General features: G+C 49.5%; 1 protein-coding gene across 2 annotated transcripts in view; it reads right to left on the minus strand.

The window, feature by feature from the left end:
* LOC135908571 (tyrosine-protein kinase transmembrane receptor Ror-like) overlaps window positions 1–22,211 on the minus strand; it is a 351,625-nt gene that overhangs the window by 260,166 nt on the left and 69,248 nt on the right. Inside the window, exon 3 of one of the 2 annotated variants that reach the window (XM_070526426.1) lies at window positions 12,514–12,603. The exons of the other annotated variant lie outside the window; for it this stretch is intronic. The gene's annotated coding sequence lies outside the window, so the exon portion shown is untranslated. The remainder of the gene's footprint in view (window positions 1–12,513; window positions 12,604–22,211) is intronic. 2 annotated transcript variants of the gene reach the window in all.

Here is a 22,211-nt window from a genome sequence, read left to right on the forward strand (position 1 = left end):
AGACAAAAAAGAGGGCTATGAGTATCAGGCGATGATGGGGATAGACATGTACGAAGCGATCATATAAACGTTCGCGTCCAAAAGGCCAGTTCAGTGCCTTGAATCTAGGCCTGCGGTATCTGAAAAAAGAAGTTATAAGAAAGCTTCGATGGCTCGCTTTGTTAATATAATGTCCGGCGAAGGTCCCACTAACACTATTTCACTCAACCGCCCGTTCTTAATTGGCGCTAAGGATGACACGTTAATGCTTGACAATCACAGTCATATTTGGGGCAAGCAACGAGCATCTGCTCCACTGTCTCGGATATTTTCGCACGTATCACAGCCTTTGTACAGGCGCGATTGAGCAGATAATACGCTCACTGCAATAGCTATGAGAAATCCGTTATCTGTGTAGGGACATGTCACCTGTATGACTTCACTTTTTCTTGCTTTGACACGACGCCAGCGCTGCTATAAAAAAGGCTTCCGCAACTTAGAGCCTTCCATGGAACTAATCACTTCTGTATAAGCAACACAAATAGGCATTCAAATTAATATCGAAAATTAAATGAGTGATTCTTTTTTATGTCACAACGCAACTAGAGGGCTACGGCAGACGCCGCAGCGGAGGCAGGAGCTACGGACTGATTTGTGCCTACTGGGTTTACCTATAGTTCATCGAACGTGTGGTATAGGAGTATTTTTTGCATTACAGCCTCCATAGGAATGCGACAGGGATTCGAACCCGTGAATTCTTGATCAGAACGCCACGGCTACTGCGGCGAGTATGAAGGAAGTGGAAAAGCAGATAATGTTGCAGCTAGTTGTGAGTGATTTATTGAACCCGCTAACGCAAAAGAGGAAGACATCACGTATTGAAGGTGCCCCTTCCCCTCCTACCCCCCCCCCCTTCAGATGGAGTGCTACGGAGAATATCCCTTACGGCTACAAGACGCGAAACCATTTATCACGGCCATTTATCATCTTCGTAGTATATTGGTTGCCAAACGCATTCGGTAACTCGTGTCACAGTTAAGAGAAAGCCATAAGCAGACAACAGCCAGCGAAAAGCAATCTCCCATATCACGCACTCGAAGCTAACAAATAATCCCGAACTCTGCATTACGGCGTTCCATACGCCGTCCGGCGAGCAATATTTATCGGTGCAAGTGCGAGGAAGTTCAAACGCAGTCGTCTGTTCCTTCGAGGCAACCGGCAAGAGCGTGAATGTGCGCAACTACGGGCTGAAAATAAACAAACAGCCTCAGCTAGCACACAAAGCGATACGTTGACCATCGACGCGAGCGAATGCATATGCAGACGGCAGCCTTCCGCGGAACGGTCACGCGAGCTGCTCAAGCAGACGACTAGCAGACGGCTCGCATGCAGACGAGAAGCAAGAGACGGCGAGTGCTTTGTATGTAGGGACGAAAAGCCACTTCCGTAAGTGCGGACGTCGGCAGTTGAAAGCGAAAAAAACGCTCAGAAAGCTCTCGTTTGGGCGCAGCTTTCACCTCTGCTGTAGTCCGAGGCGGGCAAATGTCATCGTATATTGCTCTACGCTGAGAAATTCTTTTCCAGCTGCACACTGCCATATATTACTCGCATACGCAGGCGCGGGCTGTCGAGTGATGCAGACGGCGTGACTCGCAAAGTGCGCATTTCCGAGAGGGCACGCGCCCTGCAGTGCATCGTAGTTGCGTATGCAATTTAGCGGAACGTGCGCTTAGTAATAATGCAACGCGCCCTATAGTACGTCGTTGCAGCGTATACAGTTTAGCGCAACGTGCGCCTGGTATTGATGCCGTAGCACTACAAACACATTCGAACAATGCGGGTAATTTTTCACTACGGAAACGCTCTGCGAAGCTGAAAGTTTCGTCCGCTTTGCGCCCGAAATGACAGCGAAGTGGTTATCATACTTCCAACGCCAATTATACACTGCCATAAGACGTTACTGCGAACGAACGAACGAGCGAGCGAACGAGCGAACGAACACGAAACTAACTAACTAACCTATCAACTAACTAACTAACATGGACCTGTGGTATCAGCGCAAGGCAAAGACAGTCAAGGTTGTTAACAACTGGATGCAACCCGCGGGCGAAGCACGCAATGCCCTAATCACACTGCAGAACGTTGTCTTTTCGGCTGGTCCTGCGTGGTCACTATATCAGTCTTGCTGCGCCCTTCTTTCAGCCTCCCCACTCAGGCCGCGAGTCATACCGATTAAGTATCTGTTCCTCGATTCCAACGTAAATAAGTAACACATACGAGCAGTGCTCTGCTAGAATCAATTCCTCCTTCCCTGTGCCCGCGTCAGGCATACGTCCGGCATAGTCAAAGTACGTCCGTTGACCTCGCGGGTCTTCGCTATATATCTCGGGCGTCGCCACATCAACAAAAAAGAAGGAAAAATGGCTGTGGCTTAGCCAAGGTTAAGCCCAGGATGCGAAGCATACTACACTCTAAGAAAAATCCCGGGGAAAAGGGGAGTAACTGCGCCGTTAGTCCTAAAAAGGGCGCTTTCGTCCCTCAAAGGACTAACTGCATGAATGTGCGTGCCGTGTGCAAATTTCGGAGAGTAAGTGTTTAGTCCCTGCTCGGAAAGAGAGCAATGGGAGGACGAACGGCAACAGTTACTCCCCTGGCACTTCGCTGTTTTCGTCCGTGTCATGGAGCGATGCGGCGAAAACGGTATTGTCTATAAATCGTGAATGGTTCGAAGTTCGTGCATCGTCTATTGAACTACATGCAAAGCAGCACCTTGCCTCTTCGTGAGGAAATTACGTGAAACTTAAAACTGGAATGTGAAGAAGCATGCCCTTCGTGCGCACCCCATAAGTGAGCGATACACATTAAACGCGCAAGTCATTGATAGACGGCTAGATTTTCTTGGTCAACAGTACCTAAGTTCCTTCCGTTCCAAGGAGATTGCGAACTGAAGCGATGTGTAGCTCAAACGGCACAAGCTAAGCGACAGAGAAATTGCCCTTATCTGTCGTCTTCGGTGCCCCGTTCGAGCTCGCCTCACGTATACATCGCGTAGTGCCTCAGTTTAAAGCCCCCCAAGAATACTCGGGCTGATTTCTTTTCGCAGTCGCTTATGGTTGCAAGTACACTCAACGTCAGACTCTCACTGCATAGCTTGCACAAAATACGGAGTCACTTTTATATTGCCGCACTTGCGTTCCCATGCTTAACCTTGTCTAAATATCCCATCTTGACAAGCAAGCGGCGTGGTGAAGTGGTTAGAGTACTGGACTTGCGACCGAGAGGACGTGAGTTCGAATCCTGCTCTCGGGCGAGTTTTCTTTTTTTTTCAGCTCATTAGTTTTTTTATTAGGGTATAAATGCCTAATTTAATTAATTCCACCTTTGCCGCTGATTATGTGGCCGCCTCCGCCCCCGAGAGCGGGGCATCGGATCTGCCGGATCGGGACACTACAACAGCAACAAGAAACACACTGGGCGTGGGGCGATCGCCTAACCACGTTCAGAGACCTCACCCAACACTACAGACTCGAAAGACGCAGATTCCCGCCACCACACGATAAACTGAACAGGAACGAGGCCGTGACGTTACGCTTGCTCCAGACGCACACCTACCCTAGCCCCGCTATCTTACACCACTGCTATCCGCGTTTGTACCCAACAGACGCGATGCGGACGCAGAGCAACGCTGCGACACATGCTCTGGGAGTGTACCGGCAACAACGGTAATCAAAGCAGCTCCGTTGGCGACGCGTCCATAATCGCGGCTGTTGCCAGAGTAGAAGGCTCGAGTTCCGTTCTTCCCGACGCCGCCCCGGATGCGGGAGCCGCCGGGGACCTTCTCCGTAGGCGTCGCCGCCGCTGGGAGGCGGCTATGAGAAGTTCAGAGCTGGCAGACCAGCTCTGGGCCGTCCGGCAAGCCGAAGATGCCGCTCGAGTCCAAGAACTTCGAGCCGTCACCTGAGGCCACCACATCAAGAACTGCCGGACTATTCTTTACTAAAGTTTCTTCTTCTTCTTCTTCTTTGCGGAGCATCGGAACGAATTACAGTTACTCCCTTGAGGACCATTGGGCAGGGGCAACTGTTAGTCCCCGAAGGAGTAAGCGCATGGGGAGTAACAGTTCATCCCATGTCAGTTCGTCCCCAAAAGGACTAATGGTTGTGGCAAATCAGTTAGTCCCCAAAAGGACTAACCTCCCTACCCCTTTTAGTCCTTTTTTTTTTCTTAGAGTGTAGCCTTTATTTTAGTCGTTGAACCACTGTTTAGCCTGGTGAACTGCTGTTGCTTGGCTATATTTGGTTCGCCTAGACGAAGAAACAACTCATGCAGGCGAGCGCACGAGCTGAGACCCGGCTATGTAGCTGCGCGGCCGCAAGCGAGCGCACGAGTTGAGCCTCCGCTTTTGCAGCTGTTATGACGTCATATGGTAGCTACGCGGCCGCGCGCGGCGCAGCAAGGAAGAGCGTGGTTGTGCGGCTAGTATGCTTCGCATAAAAAGAAAACGTCACAAGGGACTGGCTTATAGCCACAGTTCCACATCCTTCACGTCAGCTGCGAGCCGCGAACCAAGCGCTTCCGAATCCCTTCTCCGCGAACGCACCGCATCGCCCGTTGCAGTTGAAGGGGAACGCAAACAAACGCAGCCGAACGAGCGCTGGAACAAGGCGTCTCTTCATGAGCCAAGGGAAAGGCACAGCTTCGACGCATGCAAATAAGCGTAAGCATCGTCTTCGTCGATGGCCGGGCAGGGCGCATGCGCCGCTTGGCTAAGGAGCTGCCCGTACAAAAACGTCTATGCGCGTGACGTCAGGAGATAACGGCGATTAACACACGTGCTTCCTGTTTGCACATTCGGTGGGCTTAGAGAAAACAATCGAGCAACGCCACATGGGAGCCCCTTCGCTTCCCGCGTTCACTTGCTTCATTTCACACACACACACACACACACACACACACACACACACACACACACACACACACACACACACACACACACACACACACACACACACACACACACACACACACACACACACACACACACACACACACACACACACACACACACACACACACACACACACACACACACACACACACACACACACACACACACACACACACACACACACACACACACACACACACACACACACACACACACACACACACACACACACACACACACACACACACACACACACACACACACACACACACACACACACACACACACACACACACACACACACACACACACACACACACACACACACACACACACACACACACACACACACACACACACACACACACACACACACACACACACACACACACACACACACACACACACACACACACACACACACACACACACACGCACACGCACACACACACACGCACACACACACACGCGCACACACACACATACACACACACACGCACACACACACGCACACACGCGCACACACACACGCGCACACACACACACACACACACACACACACACACACACACGCGCACGCACACGCATACACACACACACACACGCACACGCGCACAAACACACACACACACAAAGTTATGTTCGTTTCTTCCAGTTCAACTGTAGCATACGCAGGGACGGATCAGCGGTCGACGCGTGCGAAAAGAAAATCGAAGAAAAGGAAAACACACGGACACGCGAAAGTAACGGTTGAGCGTCACATGCTTGGTGTAATTCTTGGGTGCGCCCCTCACGCTGCCCATAAAATATCGCGCTCTCGGGGTGGGAACGGTTTGTTTGTGGTAGCCGAGGCGTTGGCTATGTATAGGCCGAACCGCCGAAACCAAAAGCTCTGGGAAGTCCGAGCCACGAGATTTCGCGTTTCCGCATTCCGCTGTAGCGCCAGCAGTAAAGTCGGTTATCGGAGCGATCGATATGGGAGTAGAAAGCTTTACGACTAAACGTTAGATAACCTCGCGAAAATCGGTTATGGTACCTTATAATTAGCTTTCCATGAAGGTAAGCAGTGAAATGGAAGGATTGCGGTATGCTGCCTGAGGAAGGAATACATTTTGGCGTACAATTATATTCCAATAAAAAAAAGACAAAAATGGGACTACTACTGAAGAACGTTAAGCTGCAACTGCTCCTAGCAATGGCGTTGAACGACTGGGATTGCTGCAGTGGTAGTTTAAGTAGAGTGGGTGCAACAACCGATACTGAGCTATTACTTAAAACCCGTTAACACTCCTTCGGAGTGACTTGAAGAAGCTTCTACAGATAGACAGCGCCGAACGTTTGAGACACAGACGTGACCCCTCGTGCTCAAAGTGTTAAAAATTGGCTCTATATGAGCCAAATATGTGCGAACACACCAACACAAACACTCGCGTGTAACGACCCCTCCCCCCCAAAAAAAGTAATTAAAATAATAGATAGAGGCATGCCCACCACAGGCACGCAAAAGCACGAAAGAGCGTTACTAAGCAGCGCGCGCAGGAAAAACGTCGCAGAACACAAACACCACAAGATAGAGCTCAGGCACAAGCACCACCGCACAGAGCAAAACACAGGATAAACAGGGCCGGAGGAGACGGCCGACGTTATAAAGTGCTTGTTTATTACGACGCTGTATACGGCGCTGCGTCCTATGGGCACGCGCCATGGGACCCGGAGTAGGAAGAGGCTCCATTTATAACAGAGCCAGGGCCCGGACTGCAGCCATAGATCAAAACGTCCTCGGTTCATACGAGGGCACGGAGAAGCATTGCACACGCGGTCCTTTTATGGGCACGTGGAAAAAAAATTTCGATGCTGCTTTTGCTCGGGGCTCGATTGCGTGCTCGTCGCTTGCTCTTTCCTCACGGCAGAGGACTGTAATGGCGTCGCGTAAGTTTTCCAGACGACCTCGCCGATGGCTGGTGAGGAAGTGCTGGGAGCCTGTTTGCGCAGTTTCCTATAATATACCTGCTTCAACTGGAGTTATGACACGCCGTGCCAGCGCCTGACGACGGAGCCGGCGATCTTAAGATGTTAACCCTCGCAAGTGGCCCACGACGTCACAAGCGTAGTGTCACGTCGCACTGGTAGGGTAGCAAACCGGACGATCGTATGGTTGACTTCCTGACATTTCTGCTCTTCGCTTTTTTCGCCCCTGTATCGTTCACATTGGTAAAAGAGTACCCAAATTACATTCTCGACTCGATAACCAGACGTACGTCTGCTTAACCTCGCTCCTTTGCTTCCGTTGTATCTTTCTGTTTATTCTAATCTGTTGCATGCACGAAAACAGACGGCAGCGCCGCCGCTCCTTCGTGACGTCACGCACTGCCGACTGTTCAAGTGCTTTCCCACCCGACTCGCCTCTCGATATCTCAGAGGTTCCCACGCCAATGTGTGGTCGGCTTCCTTGCGAGACACTCTTGCCCGGCGGCGATGCGCGATCACGTTTCGAGCGCCACCCTGGTACACGAACCATTTATGCAGATTATGCACGCACGCGGAAGCGCGGTTATCATGCACGTCACCCCCCCCCCCCCCCACCTCCCCTCCCCGACTCTAAACCGGCCGCAATCCAGAATAAGCAAAATAGTCACCTTATATGGTCGGGCGTGAGTGATGGATTTCTCCGCACGAACAGGCCCTGCATTAGCTTCTTAAGATACCGTATTTGTTGTGTTATGGCTGGATCCACACCGGAAATCCGCGTGCTGGTACGGACCGTAACCGGACCCAGCCTCCATGCCACTCGGCAAAGAAGTCTGGGTCCGGATAGGCGAAGTAGTCCCCCCGTAAACACCACATTAAGATAAAAGCGTGCTCCTGGGCCTGTGCACCATGGCGTGCAAGTTTGTGGGTGTGCGTGAGGCCGGTCGTGTGCCCCTGCAGGGCTGTATGCAAATCGTACCGCGGAGACTGCATTACCTGTCTCCTGCCAAGTTTCGCAGCGAATACAGGCAAAGAACAGTTCGTGCGGCAACCCGTTTACGTGGTTCGGCGACTGTGGCGCACAGCTCCTGAACACGAGGTGGCGGGTTCGGTAACCGGCTGCGGGAGCCCCATTCTGGTGAGGGAAGAATGGAAGAACTCTCGTCTACCGATATTTGAATGCACGTTAAATAGCTACGCAGCGTCGGGGGACCTTCACGACAGGCTCTCTCATAGCTTGTTGGATATGGATTGTTAATACTAGGAATTGATTGATTGATTGATTGATTGATTGATTGATTGATTGATTGATTGATTGATTGATTGATTGATTGATTGATTGATTGATTGATTGATTGATTGATTGATTGATTGATTGATTGATTGATTGATTGATTGATTGATTGCGAGGCCTCACCCATCACTTCCCAGCTGCACGCCAATCTTCCACCGTGCGCCTGCTTCGTTATAGTTCGTAGTTGTGGAATTCATGTCAACCACGGGACTAGACTCTCGCCTGTAATGCTGGTACTCTGCGTACAACGCGGTGTGTTATGATACGCCTTCCTCTTTAATTTCTCTCTTTCTTCCCCCCAACTCTTCAAAAGGGTGGGCGTGATGTCATTTTCAGGATCCAATCGCGAGCCCTCTTATATTTCAGTCTCTCGTGCGTTTATATATCTATACGTGATTACATTTGTAATTCACAAAAATATTTCTTGCGCGGCCGGCTGCTTTATCCAAGTGGTACCAAGCTGCGAGTAGTGCCCCTCTAATGATATGTTAGAGACAGCTTGAAAGTGAGAACAAATTTGCTGCTGCAAGTCCCACACTCAAGCCCCACCAGTATGTGTCCGCTGTCGCGGACACCTCTTCTGCGTACGCTGGTTGAGTACGACCGCGCTCAATATCTACTACATACAGACGGGCCACGATCCTCCCCCCTCTTCTTTTATCTCTCTCTCACTCTCTCTATCGTTAATTTTACTTCCACATTGAAATAGAGTTCGAAGCGCCAGAACGGCAGGCGAAAGTGCGCGAAGATTCGTTGAATAATGTCCGCTAAGCTAAACCGAGTAGCCGATATGGCGAACGGCATCCCTAATTCGAGAAAATCAAGATGAAGAAGGCACCGGCGGGGACAAACGAATAAAAATCGCCGAACATTTGTAACCGACGCCCGCAGCTAGGAGTAAAGCTTTCTTCTACACGCCTCTCTGAGCGCGTCGCGCTCCTCGTTGAAAGAGACCAAAAGATGGGCGCGCCTTTCAGCACTGCAAACGGCGCCACCAGCATTAACGAGGATGAGGTATAGGCTGAATATGATACGCCTTTCTGAAAGTCGATATACGCGTCTCGGTGGCGTCGGGGTCCCGAGACGCTCTGCTGGCGTAACCGGAAACTTCCGCACCATAAAAGACGCCAGCAGCGCACCGACGGTGGCAGGCAACGCAACCGTGACTCATGGGTCCCATCGGGCCCGTAGATTACGGTCGCCCCCCCCCCCCCCTTTTCTTTCACCAGCCTTGACGACGACGCGGAGCGGCGTTATGTTAAGATCTTAAGATCGTCAAGATCTTTATCACATTTTAAAAGAGAACTAAAAATGCATTTTTAATTCAGAGATTAACGACACGGATTACTGTAGTCGGTCATTGTTCGCTTTTTTCTTCTCTTTTTTTCCCTCTTTTTTTTTCTTTTGTTGTTGTAAATAAACTGCTGGTATTTTGTTCGCGCACAATTTCGCTGCTACCATGAGATATGCTAAACCTTGTTATTTTTTTTTAATCAATCTCGTATTTTGTTCTGTAACCGTTCTTTTCTTGTTGCTTGTATGCTTCCTTATTTTATGCTGTTGTTGCCTTTAGATGTTAACTACAATAACTGTTCTTGTACAGGAGGTCCCGATACAGTCTGTGACTATGGGACCTCCTTCTGCATACTAAGTACCTGTAACTGTTACCCAACTTCTAATAATAAATTTTTGATTCTGATTCTGATGTGTGCGGATCCCGACTCGAGGCCTCGTGCTGCCACCGGTCACCGCCAAAGACTCCGAGCGCTACAGGAAGAGGGCTGCTCCTGCCTGCACGGGCGCAAACCCTTCCCCCTCCTGCCCCCATGACGTCATCAGTTTGAATATTTAAAATTTGTTCGTAGAACCATTAACCCTGGCTCGCGCGACGGCCGTCACATGCAGCGGACTTGCTAACGAAAGAGAGAGAGAATAACTTTATTGAATTGGGGAAATGGGGATAGGGGATTAGGAGCTTGATGGGTGGTGCCCCAAGTCCAGGGCTCCACTGGCTTCTGCCGCTAGCCGAACGTGACCAAGAAGGGCCTTCTGCACCTTCGGGGTCTGAGCTGGCGAGTTGTGCCTCCCATTGCTCCAGTGTGTTGGTTAGATTATACCTAACTAAGTAGGCATTTAAATTCGGCGGTCTATTTTGGCATCCCCATGAGATGTGGTACAAAGACGGTGGTGAGTCGCTACACCACGGACAGGCACGCCCGTACATCGTTGGGAAAATTTTGCTCAATCTTAATAACTAAAGCTGTGCCGGTAGTTTCGGTCTACTATAGACGTTTCGTGATTCGCGGTGCAGTACGGTCTGTTCCCTGCCATTCCACGAGTTTTTGCATAACAACGGGTGAATTCTCTCTTGCGCATATAAGTTGCCTTACCTGCGTTATTTTTTATATTCTTTTATGTTAAAGTGCCGATCTTAGTTTGCTTGTACGTCTGTATGTATTGCTTGTCATGTGCTCCTTAGGTGACTTTACTGCATGTATACTACCAATGACTTTCCACCCTGTTATGGCACTAATACAGGGTTGATGCGTGAATCAATATCTCAATATGTATGTATGTATGTATGTATGTATGTATGTATGTATGTATGTATGTATGTATGTATGTATGTATGTATGTATGTATGTATGTATGTATGTATGTATGTATGTATGTATGTATGTATGTATGTATGTATGTATGTATGTATGTATGTATGTATGTATGTATGTATGTATGTATGTATGTATGTATGTATGCATGCATGTATGCATGTATGTATGTATGTATGTATGTATGTATGTATGTATGTATGTATGTATGTATGTATGTATTATGTATGTATGTATGTATGTATGTATGTATGTATGTATGTATGTATGTATGTATGTATGTATGTATGTATGTATGTATGTATGTATGTATGTATGTATGTATGTATGTATGTATGTATGTATGTATGTATGTATGTATGTATGTATGTATGTATGCATGCAGTGTTCCTCGTCAAACCAGGTACACTGCCTTGGCGTTGGCGAGAGAATCGACGTATTGACCTCGGAGGCTTCTTCAATCGCGACGAGCGACGCCACACGAGGAAACGCAGCAGCGCTACAAATATAGCATACACTCGCCGTCAGCGCAGCCAAGCCAACTGTACAAGACCACCCGGTGCGAGAGACATTAAAGGTGCAAGCAACGCGGCCGAGACGAAGCGGAAATCTGGACACACCGTTAGCGAAGCGCGTGCGTGCGGTATACGCAAAGCCGTTAGCGGTGCGCCGATCGGTTCGATAAGCGTCATCAGCTGCCTCCACCCTGTTGTCCCTTCTTCGAGCCATTAGACAACTCCAACCCGCGGAGAGGAACGGCAGCCCCTCCTCCTACACGACTTCGAAACGACGAACCCCCCCCCCCCCCCCCCCCCGCCTGGCATATACATAGCGCGCAAGTTTATGGTAACGTCCATAGCAAGCTGCAATTGCACGTGATACACAGTACGATGTTTTATTTTCCCCCGCAGATCGTATTTGGAACGACAATGAGGAAGGCAAAAGCCGATTGAAATGTGCCGGTTAGTACAATCTGCAAACATGGCTTTATGTGACTGTCCCACGTACGAATATGAGAGTTGTGTCCTTCGGACGGCTTTGGGGCACATAGAGCACAGACCCTTTACAGAGATGATCTTGGGTCCGTGGCCTCGTGAGCCTGATATGTGCGAGGCTACAAAGGCGCTGGTGCGTTTCTTGAAATGCACCAGTCTGTATGACCGCCTGTGACGAACTCAACGATGAACGCCTGTCCGTGCATCTGTGCAAAGTGTGAACTCCTCTCTTCCTTCTCGTCTTTCGATCCCCTTTCCCCCTTCCCCGGTGTAGGGTAGCCTACTGGGCTCAGCCTGGTTAACCTCCCTGCCTTTCACTCGTGACCCCTCTCTCTCTCTCTCTCTCTCTCTCTCTGAAAAAAGAAAGACGACGCTGAGACCAGAATGAAGTCGAGAATATAGCTGTACGGCTGTGCCAGCGCTGTGTTCATATATATATATATATATATATATAGTGACATATGGCAATCTATCCATAGCATCTGGTTTGACTAGTCATCATAGTCACATAGGCTTCAAGATGCGCAGGCAGTCAGTGCTTGACGTCACTAGACCTTCTGCGGCCCATAAAGACCGAGAAAGACAACTAGTCCAACAATAACGTTGCATCGCGAACTAAGAGATACAACCTGCATGAGAGCCAAGCGGCGTTCAGATTTGTAGTTTCTGCCTCTGACGAAGGCGGCAGCTCTACGGAATGCGCATGCGCCAATCGCTCACCAGACTGCAGCGCCTTCTGGAGGCGCCCGTGCACGTGGAAGTCTGTAGATGCATGGCTAGCGTAAAATACTGCTGGGCAGCAGCACTCACCTGCAAAAGACAGAAATAATTTTTCAATATTAGCTCATTTGTCACACATCCTTGTCTTTATCTCTCTCTCTCACTGCAAATATTACCGTCACGTCACTAAAGCTATCAGTGAGAGAACGTAAATACACTCAAAGCATGGCGAAAATCACGCGAATAAGATATTACTAGTGTTTTGCTGACCTGCTGAAAAGGATGACAGTAGATACCGACGTGGGAGCGGCCCGCATCAGTCCCAGACTGATCCCTCAGGGCCTAAATAAAGTTATTCATAGCATACCATACGATCGTTAACACGCTTACGCTTTTTACGCTTATCGATTACAAAATGTGTACTCAGCAAAATCAGGAAACAGGCTACGCATACACTGGCTTTCCTACTGATTGTCGCTGAAAGGTACGTCATCACAAGACGACTTAAATATTTTAGGAACCTCTCCAAAATAGTACAAGAGACGCAACAACAATAGATGTCTCTTGTTTTCTAGTGGTCTGTCTCGAAATTAAACTGTCTGCTAGCACTAATCAACTAGCTATTTTTGCCAGGGACTTGTTTGGGACACGTTCTCCTCGTTTTCTGCTAACTCTAACCAGAAAGTCATTAATCTATACACATTCGGAAGGGGCTGTACTTTAATGCCTGTGACGTATTAGATTTTAATGGCAGCGAGTCCCCCGTATTGCACTTTATCAACGGGGAACTCAGAACATCCACGAAAGAGAGCGCAATATCAAAGCATCAGCCACTGAGAAAGGCGCTAAGAAAAGAACAAAGGTGGCGCTGTGTCGTCTGCTCGGTGGCGAGATTCACGCCCTTCGGCGTCGGTTATTGCTTCGTCTGCTCGCCGCCTCGACAGACGGGGAAGCAGACGACAGTGCGACAAGCAACAGCGCCGTCGATGAAGAACAGAAAGGCGCCGGGAGAAAAAAAAAACAGAAAGAATGGATAGAATTCCTCGGCAAAGAAAGTAAACACACGGGTCCGGGTCCCAAGCGCCTGCAGCAATATCAACGGCTTTCGCCGCCAAAGTAACGAACTCCGCCATGACGCGACCCGACCATACACAACTCAGCGCGCAGTAAACCGGCGCGACGCGGACAATAAACCCACGAAACGTGGCATTAAGGGGAGCGATTGTCTCTATCCCGTATACAACAACATGGCGGCATGGCTTGAAGACGTTTCAGCCTGGCCACGAGCTTTCTCGCGCTGTTATCCTCCTATAGTAATGCTGAGTTCTGTCTTTTTTTTTTTTTGAGAGACCAAGATTGCGGTGACAAGTATCTGAGTTTCTTACACAGCGAAGCTGGAAATCAACAAGGTTTGATGTGCGGCGACAGCGTAGGCGGCCTAATCGGTATATAATGTCAACCAGGGGGGGGGGGGGGGGATAACAACCAGCAGGACAGCCAGCATCCGAAGCCCGAAGCGAGCCGACGCATTCCAAATAGTGTCAGAACTCCTTCCCAAAGCTTCACTGTCTTTGGCGTATGTCACTTACTGCACGCCACTTAATAAGCAAATTACACATGAGTCTGATTTGCTTATTACAACTGCGAATGCTTTTACTTTCTTTTAAGATTCCCTGTTGTACGTTCCAGTACCTCTTGGTCCTTGCTACCCACCAATATCGCCTGCTGTAGATTACTTCCAGAAGTACATGTTGCTGAGCTAGTGGGTTCATATTGATGAGTAGACCATAAGTAGACCGTAAGTAGACCATGGCGGCCCCGTCCCCTTGTTCCTTTCAGTCCTTCCTTGTTTGCGCCAAGCGATCCTATTTCTGGTCTACTCAGCGGTAGATTACTTGCCTAGGCAAGACATAACGATCGGCAGAAGCATAAAGCTACTATCCGCCAGGTGCATTTCGGAACCCGCGAGTCTCTGAAGTTCGACAAGATGGTGAATTTATGAACAACACCAGAGCGTGGGACAATCTTTCGACCACGCCTCACTTTTTCGCCTCCCGGCACCACCGGTGATATGGTATTACCATGAGGGTGTCGGCGCGTGAATCAGAACAGCGTTCCCCAAGCTTCCTCGAGTTCGACAAACAGCATGATGTTCTGTTTCGCGTGACGGTGTCAGAATTCGTGGCGCGAACACGAGATTGCTCATATGCTGCGCTTTCCTACATGCTACGTCACGACGGTACGTGCTTCCGACCGGTGGTACAATATAACGTATACGTGGAGGCGACAACCGAAAAAAATGTGAATTGTGCTGCAAATTACAGTTTCACAAATGTGAAGTTCCCGTTGGTTGGTGTTCCGAATGGTAAGTTCTGTTGATGATTCTCATAAATGGTGTGCGTGTGTGTGTGTGTGTGTGTGTGTGTGTGTGTGTGTGTGTGTGTGTGTGTGTGTGTGTTTGTGTGTGTGTGTGTGCGTGTGCGTGCGTGCGCGCGCGCGCGCGTGCGTGCGTGCGTGCGTGCGTGTTGTAGTGATAGAAAAAAAATTCAGGATATATGCGAGCTGTATAATGCAGAGATATTATTTTGGAGATTTAGCGTTCAACCCCTTAACTGCCATGACAAATTTTGCAAAATTTTTAAAGAGTGCGGCATTTTTCTTTTTTGGACCTGCATATTTCACGCCAATTTTTTCTACAAAGTTTGTTACCAGGAGTGCTCATTGCATTCTTCTAGTAGGGGTGTGTCAATGGCGAATGTTATATTTTTATTCGGTTATCGCAAAGAATCAAGCAAAAAAACCAATATCCAAAAGAATATCGAAAATTATTTCGCAGAATTTAATGATTACACATTTCTGGCAAGAAACATAGCGCTGCACATACTCAGGAGTCCCCTAACATTACACAATAAGACTGCAGCAAGCTATCAGTGACTTCAAGATGGACGGGATAAGGCCTGCTCTTATTAAAGGAAATACAAATTAGTATGGCACTGATTACAGCTGAGCTTCTAGTATATGAAGCTCGGGAAAATGCGTCCTTGTGAATCGAATTTCTGTTCAACAGAATGAAGCGCTTCCTCCCCCCCCCCCTATGAAACTAATGTATTATTGACGTTCCGTTGTACTGGTACCAGCAAGGTTCTAGTCTAATAGTGAGCCCATGTTCTGCGATAGTCTTTTGTTGACTGCAAGAAAGTTTTGCTTTCTAGTTTTCCTCCAAAATTCAGAAGCGCTAGTCCAGCTTTAAGGCAGGTAGGTTATAGTAAGGCGAGTCGGCGCGACAACGAAAATACTGCGCATCACGTGACCCAGTCATCGCGCTGATTCTGATACCTGGTGGGTCGCGTGGAAAGTTCGCACAACGCTGCCCTTACCCCCCCCCTCCCCCCTCCTCTCGTTCATTAGTCGTCCTCGCAAGTGCATCCAACCGGGTCATGACACTTTCGCATCCACCGCGGTTATACAAATACAAAGCTAATCTTGTGACAGATTACTCGAAGTTACAAAAAAAAACTCGTGGCTGAGTGGTAACGTCTCCGTCTCACACTACGGAGACCCTGGTTCGATTCCCACCCAGCCCATCTTGCAAGTTGTTTTTTATTCATGAAGTGCCTGCCGGGATTTATCGCTCACGGCCAACGCCGCCGACGACACCGGCTTTTCTGCGACACGAGCTCCTTAACGCTGTCGCGTTAAAAGAGACCAACGTGCGTGTATACGGACGCATCGGGAGCGAGATGCCACCGTTACGGGGTGTAGCAAAGATGGCGGCCGCGATACAACGTCCGCAAACTGCCATACCGTACACTCGCTCTCGTTTGCGGGGCGGTTTGTCGCCGTTCCGGGAGTGGTGCGCCTGCCACGGATAGATCTGCGTCGATTCGGCACCAAACAGAAACTTTAGGCACCGACACCCAAGGAAGCGGCACTGGTTAGGCTTAACGGCTTAGGCAGTGCGAGGGCGACCAAAATCTACCGCTGGCCAGTCTGGTATAGCCAATGTGGTGTGTGTACCGCAGTCTTGTATTATTTACTTGTCAAAAATTACAAAAAAAACTGTACATATAGACGTGTACGAAAAAAATTGCGGGAAGTTCGTGGCGAGTTAACTCGTTCGGCCGTAAAGCGGTTTAATGTCCGTATGAAAACGATATTACTTCTTTAATAAGTATTTCACGTCGTAGTAATTGAGAATACGACGCACAACCACAACATGTATCTCCTTTTAAACTCGAATATTTCTATTCCCTGGCCTCTCGGCTTCCGAGACAGTGAACTTCTTTCCTCAGGCCTCAAAAGCATAAGACAAAAAATAAACGAAGAACGCAGTGAAGTCTCCATTCTCTATTCCCGTCAACGCATTCCCCCCACCCCCCTTCTAAATGTAGTGCATTTTAGTTCTCTTCTATGGCTATCTTCTCCGTGCTCTCTCGATCTAAGACTAATCCGTCTCTGTCTGGCGCATATACCGTTCAAGCTCGCGTCCCACTGTCGGTAGTTTTTTCACTGCGCTTATATCGCTCCGCCCTGCCGCCTCCTTTCCGCGATTCTCGTGCGCAGCGTTTGCTTTTTTGGAAGCAGTCTGCGGCGAAGGTGTAAGTGCTTCATTACGCCTCGCATGAACAGCGAGTTTTCCGCTGGTGGTGGAAGTCGAGACCACCCACCCACCCGCCCATCAACCACCCACGCGCGCACGTAGGCAGGCAGTCGGCAAGCAGTTCGGTTGAGCCGAACGGGGAACGGGACGAATAAGAAACAACAGATGCAGAAGAAGAGACCAGTTGATCGAGCACCCGTCGCACCCAGGGGGCTCTCTCGGCGCGCTTCCTCCTCCCCCTCCCCCCCCTAACGCAGCCAGCAAGCCTCTCCCGCTTCCATTTTCATACCACGCCGATTCTTAATCCGTTGTTTCTGACGGTGTTTCGAGTCGTTTACTCATTTTCTCATTCAGTACTTTTTTTTGGCTATCTGTATGCCATCGAGAGAACTTCCGAAACAAAACAAAACAAAAAAGGAAAGAAAGAAAACTGCAGTGGCGAAACGTTTTAATCTTGATAGGTGGTTTTGCGAGCTCTTCTTCATGTTACACATTTCCTCACGCACTGCTAAAAGAAACAAGATCGCATGCCGAATGTTCTCCCTCTTACAGGTAGTGCACAACCGGTCGGAATTGGAGAAGGCGACTCGGGCTTGGTGGCACTGGCCTTGTCTGCACATCTGTGCAGCGTATGGATACAGCTTCGGCCGGCACTAACAGCTAGCGCTCCAGCAAAGTGAGAGCCGCACACTGTAGTGTTGTTTTTAAGGGCTGACCGGACTGTACATGCGCGACAATGTAACAACTCAATGTTTGCTTACTTTTTTTTCGTTTGCTTTCTTTAGGGCCAGCGAACAGCCGCATCTGCTGCACTCGTATCCACCATATCCCGCAGAAAATTTTCTGCGTCTTCTTCTTCGCCACAGTGAGAATGTCTTGCTGGGTAGCAATTAAAAAAAGGTGGAGCCTCCTCAACATACCTGCGTTCATTTCATATTTGTTTTCTCTCTCACTGATTTGTTGGACGCGCTGGTAATGTGGCTCCGTGAGATTGTACAACAGACGTGCAGGCGGATGAAGCGCAAGGCTGAACCCCCATGTAGAAAAACAATAGGCCACCTGTACGCCCCCTGAGTGCGCCTGAAAGTACGACCTCCTCCGTCTCGGTTTCTCTCGGGACCCTGCAAAAAAGTGCAGCACAGCCTTGGCCCCTCAACGCACCGCGCCCTGGTTCAATGAGCCCGTCGCCAACCAGCATACAGGGCAAAGAAAGGACAACGACAGCTGTTCGCGGTGTGTGATGAATTAATAAATTAATCAATCAAGAACGTGCTAAAAGGTGCGCGCTATCTCTTTCTGAAGTCGTTCACCAGGAAGTACGGGTCGCGTCACACGCCATAATATGCCTGCCTGTAGTCTGATGACGTGCGCCGTACAGTGCAGTCTCTTTCAGTCGTTTTAAAAAGGAGAATAGCCCAATGTTCCACTTCATAGCCATGCCCGGGCAGCTCGACGTAACAGGGACGTGGGAAGAGACGAATAAATTGCACACGATATGCGCTGCACTAATAAGCAAACCTATTTTTTTTTATTTTATTGTAGGGGAACGCTTGTATGCTAGCAGGCAAATGAACATAAAACGGAACATAACTGACATGGGTAGATTCACAAAGCCAAGCAGTCGCAAGACACTGGCGGCATGCTAAAGTAGACAAGAATAAACACCCACAAAAATAAGAAAGGCAGAATAAGTAAGAACAAAGCAATAATAAATGCAAACAGAAAAAAAAAGCTGCGTTACGTCGCGCATACGCCCAGACATATAGCTTCGAATGCGCCCAATTTCGCTCGCCTTTCAATCATGCAGACTGTTCCGCTTTGGCCCAATAGTACGAAGTAGTCGCAGGCCAACGGCTGTTGTGCCATTACCACAAGCCCGGATCCCGAATCTACAAGATGCAGAATCTATCCTGCGAGCGCCATAATTCTCCCTTCACCAGTCAAGAGGCTGCGCCTTCGTGCGGGAGAAGCCTCGGCGAAGCAGCGTGTTCAAACGTGTTCGCGTGTGCCCGTCAGCCCGGCGCCGCACCTCCCTTGCCTGGAGGACACCGCGCGCGCGAACTTTGAACCGGGTGGCCAGCGCGGTCGCTGGTTGGACCCCTCGGACGACCGGCGTGTGCTGACTTTGTATTGGGCCGTTTGAGTGACAATGGGCCTCGGGGATTATAAAAGCAGCGAGACGCCGCCTGGAAAAACAGGATCCGCTGACCCCACCTGGAGAGAGGGTCGCTCCCGACTGGGGTGAGATGTGTCACGCGTTTTCGCCGGACGCCGTCGTGCGAGAACAGTCGCGTTTGTGTGAGCTCTCGGCCCCAGTGCCGATCCGTTCATGTCCTGTATGATAACCTGTATATAATGTATAAAGTCCCTTTTGTTATTCTCATCGACGCCAGGCTCGGAGTCTTCGCTACCAACGCTCTGTCACGAAACGGGTGACGAGCGCTACGGGACCACAAAGCCGTTATCGTGGTGCAGCGGTGCAAGTTCGTAACACTGGTGGCACCGGTTGGATGTCGTAACACTGGCGGCACCGGTTGGGAGTTCATAACACTGGTGGCAGCGGTGGGATGTCCGTAACACTGGTGTGGTGGCACCGGTTGGAAGTCCGTAACACTGGATGGCAGCTACGGGATTGACCGGCATCAGCTACCTCGGCGCGGTGAGTGCCTGAAGTTTACCTCAAACACCAGACTTTCTCTGACACAGGTTATAGTAGCTTAGGGAAGGATTTGGTGTTGCATTGTGATAACCTTGTGTGTTTCAAGCCTAGTAAGAGTGTTTTGAAAACCAGGGGATGCTGAGGGGGTAAACAGGGCAGTGTGTGAAATACTTGCATATGTCTTACTAGTAGTGTTATAGTAGCGTACGGCAGGTATATTCAAAAAGGGTAAACAGCAGGAGGACAGTGTGAACGATGGAGAAGTACAAGGTGAAGGAACTTCTCGAAATTTGTGAGGAGTTGGGCATTGAGTTGGGCTCAACCAAAAGAAAGAATGCGATCCTTGAGGTCATGAGGACTGGGGACGTAACGGCTGAGGAAGCCGCAGAGGCCTTGGCGGGTATCAATGAACGTCGGGAAAGGGAGGAAAGGGAGAAGGAACGTTGCGAGCAGGAAAGGAGAGAACAGCAACGTCGCGAGGAGGAAAAGGAGGAAAGGAGAGAGAGAGAGCGACGTGAGCACGAGCTTAAAATGAAAGAGTTGGAGATCCGAAATAACTCGCCGGCGCCTAGTCTCACTTCTAATGTTCCCAGAATACGCGATCAACTTCCACCCTTTGTCGTCGGAGAGGATATGGCCAAATACCTCGTGAAATTTGAGCACGTGTGCGAACGGAATAGCATTGAGCGATCCCTTTGGGCACAGAATCTGTTAGCGTTGCTTCCTGGGGAGGCATCAGACGTAATAACTTGCTTATCGAAAGAGGCGTTTGAGAGCTACAGTGATGTGAAGGAAGCGCTACTGCGGAAGTACAAATTGTCGCCCGAAGCTTTCCGGCAGAGGTTCCGGTATGCAAAAAAGGGTAAGGAGTCGAATGTTGACTTCGCGTTTCGTCTAAAAGCCGACTTGGTGGAATGGCTGAAGGGCGAAGAGGTTTACGACGACCGCGACAAAATTGTCGAATGCATCGCGTTGGAGCAGTTCTACCGTTGCATTGATGAGGATGTCCGGCTCTGGCTGCAAGATAGGTTAAAGGAGGTTAAACTAAACAAGGCAGCAGAGTTAGCGGAAGAGTATTACACCCGCCGCAGCTTGCACAGCAAGGCAGTGCGCGTAGAAAAAGCAGATAGAAGAGATGGGTTTTACGGGAAGCCCGACGAACGGAAAGAAATCACGCGTCGCGAGTTTCGGGACGACGAATCCCTTACCAAAGAAACTGTAAGGGATGGACAGAATGCATCTCAGAATGATGACGATGGTCCGAAACAGCGAAACGAAATGACGCGTTCTTTTGAAAAACGGAGACCGTTAACCTGCTACAATTGCAAAAAGCAAGGGCACATCGCTGCAAGCTGCCCAGAGAGAATTGCTTTTGCAACGATACAGGAAACTCACAAAAACATACGTCTATTGGAGCCCTATGTGCAGGAAATTAAGGTAAATGGCAAGAAGTGCCGAGCACTGCGGGACTCTGCAGCAACTATGGACGTTGTTCACCCGTCTTTCGTCTCCTCGAGTGATTTTACGGGAGAGTGCGTTAGGATACGGCAAGTGGCCGAGAAGGAGAGTGTCTGTTTACCCATCGCAACGGTTATCATTGAAGGAGAGTTTGGAAAACTTAACACCGAAGCCGCTGTGTCAGCCGCCCTCCCGGAGCAATTTTCCTACCTCTTCTCAAATAGCTCGGAACAGCTGCTGAGGGATCAGGGCAAATCATTCTTTGCCGACGTGGCGTACATGGCCCCCACGCGATCCAAAGCGCGCCCGCTGTCGAGGGAACTTGACTTAGCGTCGGTGAGCGAAAGGCGGTGCGGCACACGGACCGATCACGGTAACTTGAGTGGCGAGCAGTCACGGGAGAGGCAGAGCTCGGAGGCTGGCCTAGACGAGCGGGTCCTGGAAGTGAGTGGGAGTGACGCGTGCAGTGCTAGCCGCGATATAGACTCGACGCCGCAATTAGGCGACGCGGGCTCCGCACTCGCTCCGGTTTCCGCCAGCCGGCAGGAGCAGGCTGCAGTTGAAAGAAAAAGTCTGATTCGCGAGCAACAGGAAGATTGTTCATTAGCCGATCTGAGGAAGAGCGTCAAACGGGGAGTGGAAAAAAAGGGGGATTCATTTGGCAAGGAATCTGGCTTATTGTACCGCCGCTACACGGATAAGCAGGGTCGCAAATATAAGCAGCTTCGGATTCCGCGAAAATATCGCCGGGAAAAATGAATGACCTCATTTGCTTCCTCAGAAGTATGTTTTCGGTCCAAGCGATTTCAAGGGGACCATTCTATTTGTAATTATTATTGCTGATTAATAATTGTTTCTATTTTGTTGCGTTGATAATTTGAAAACTGGTTGTTTGAGCCTTGTGTACTGGATCGTACACCTGCCTCCTGTTGCAGCGGGAGAAAAAAAGGGGAAAACAATTTAGTTAGGTTGATTTGAATT

The sequence above is a fragment of the Dermacentor albipictus genome, chromosome 9, assembly GCF_038994185.2.
Source record: "Dermacentor albipictus isolate Rhodes 1998 colony chromosome 9, USDA_Dalb.pri_finalv2, whole genome shotgun sequence".
Taxonomy (NCBI): domain Eukaryota; kingdom Metazoa; phylum Arthropoda; class Arachnida; order Ixodida; family Ixodidae; genus Dermacentor; species Dermacentor albipictus.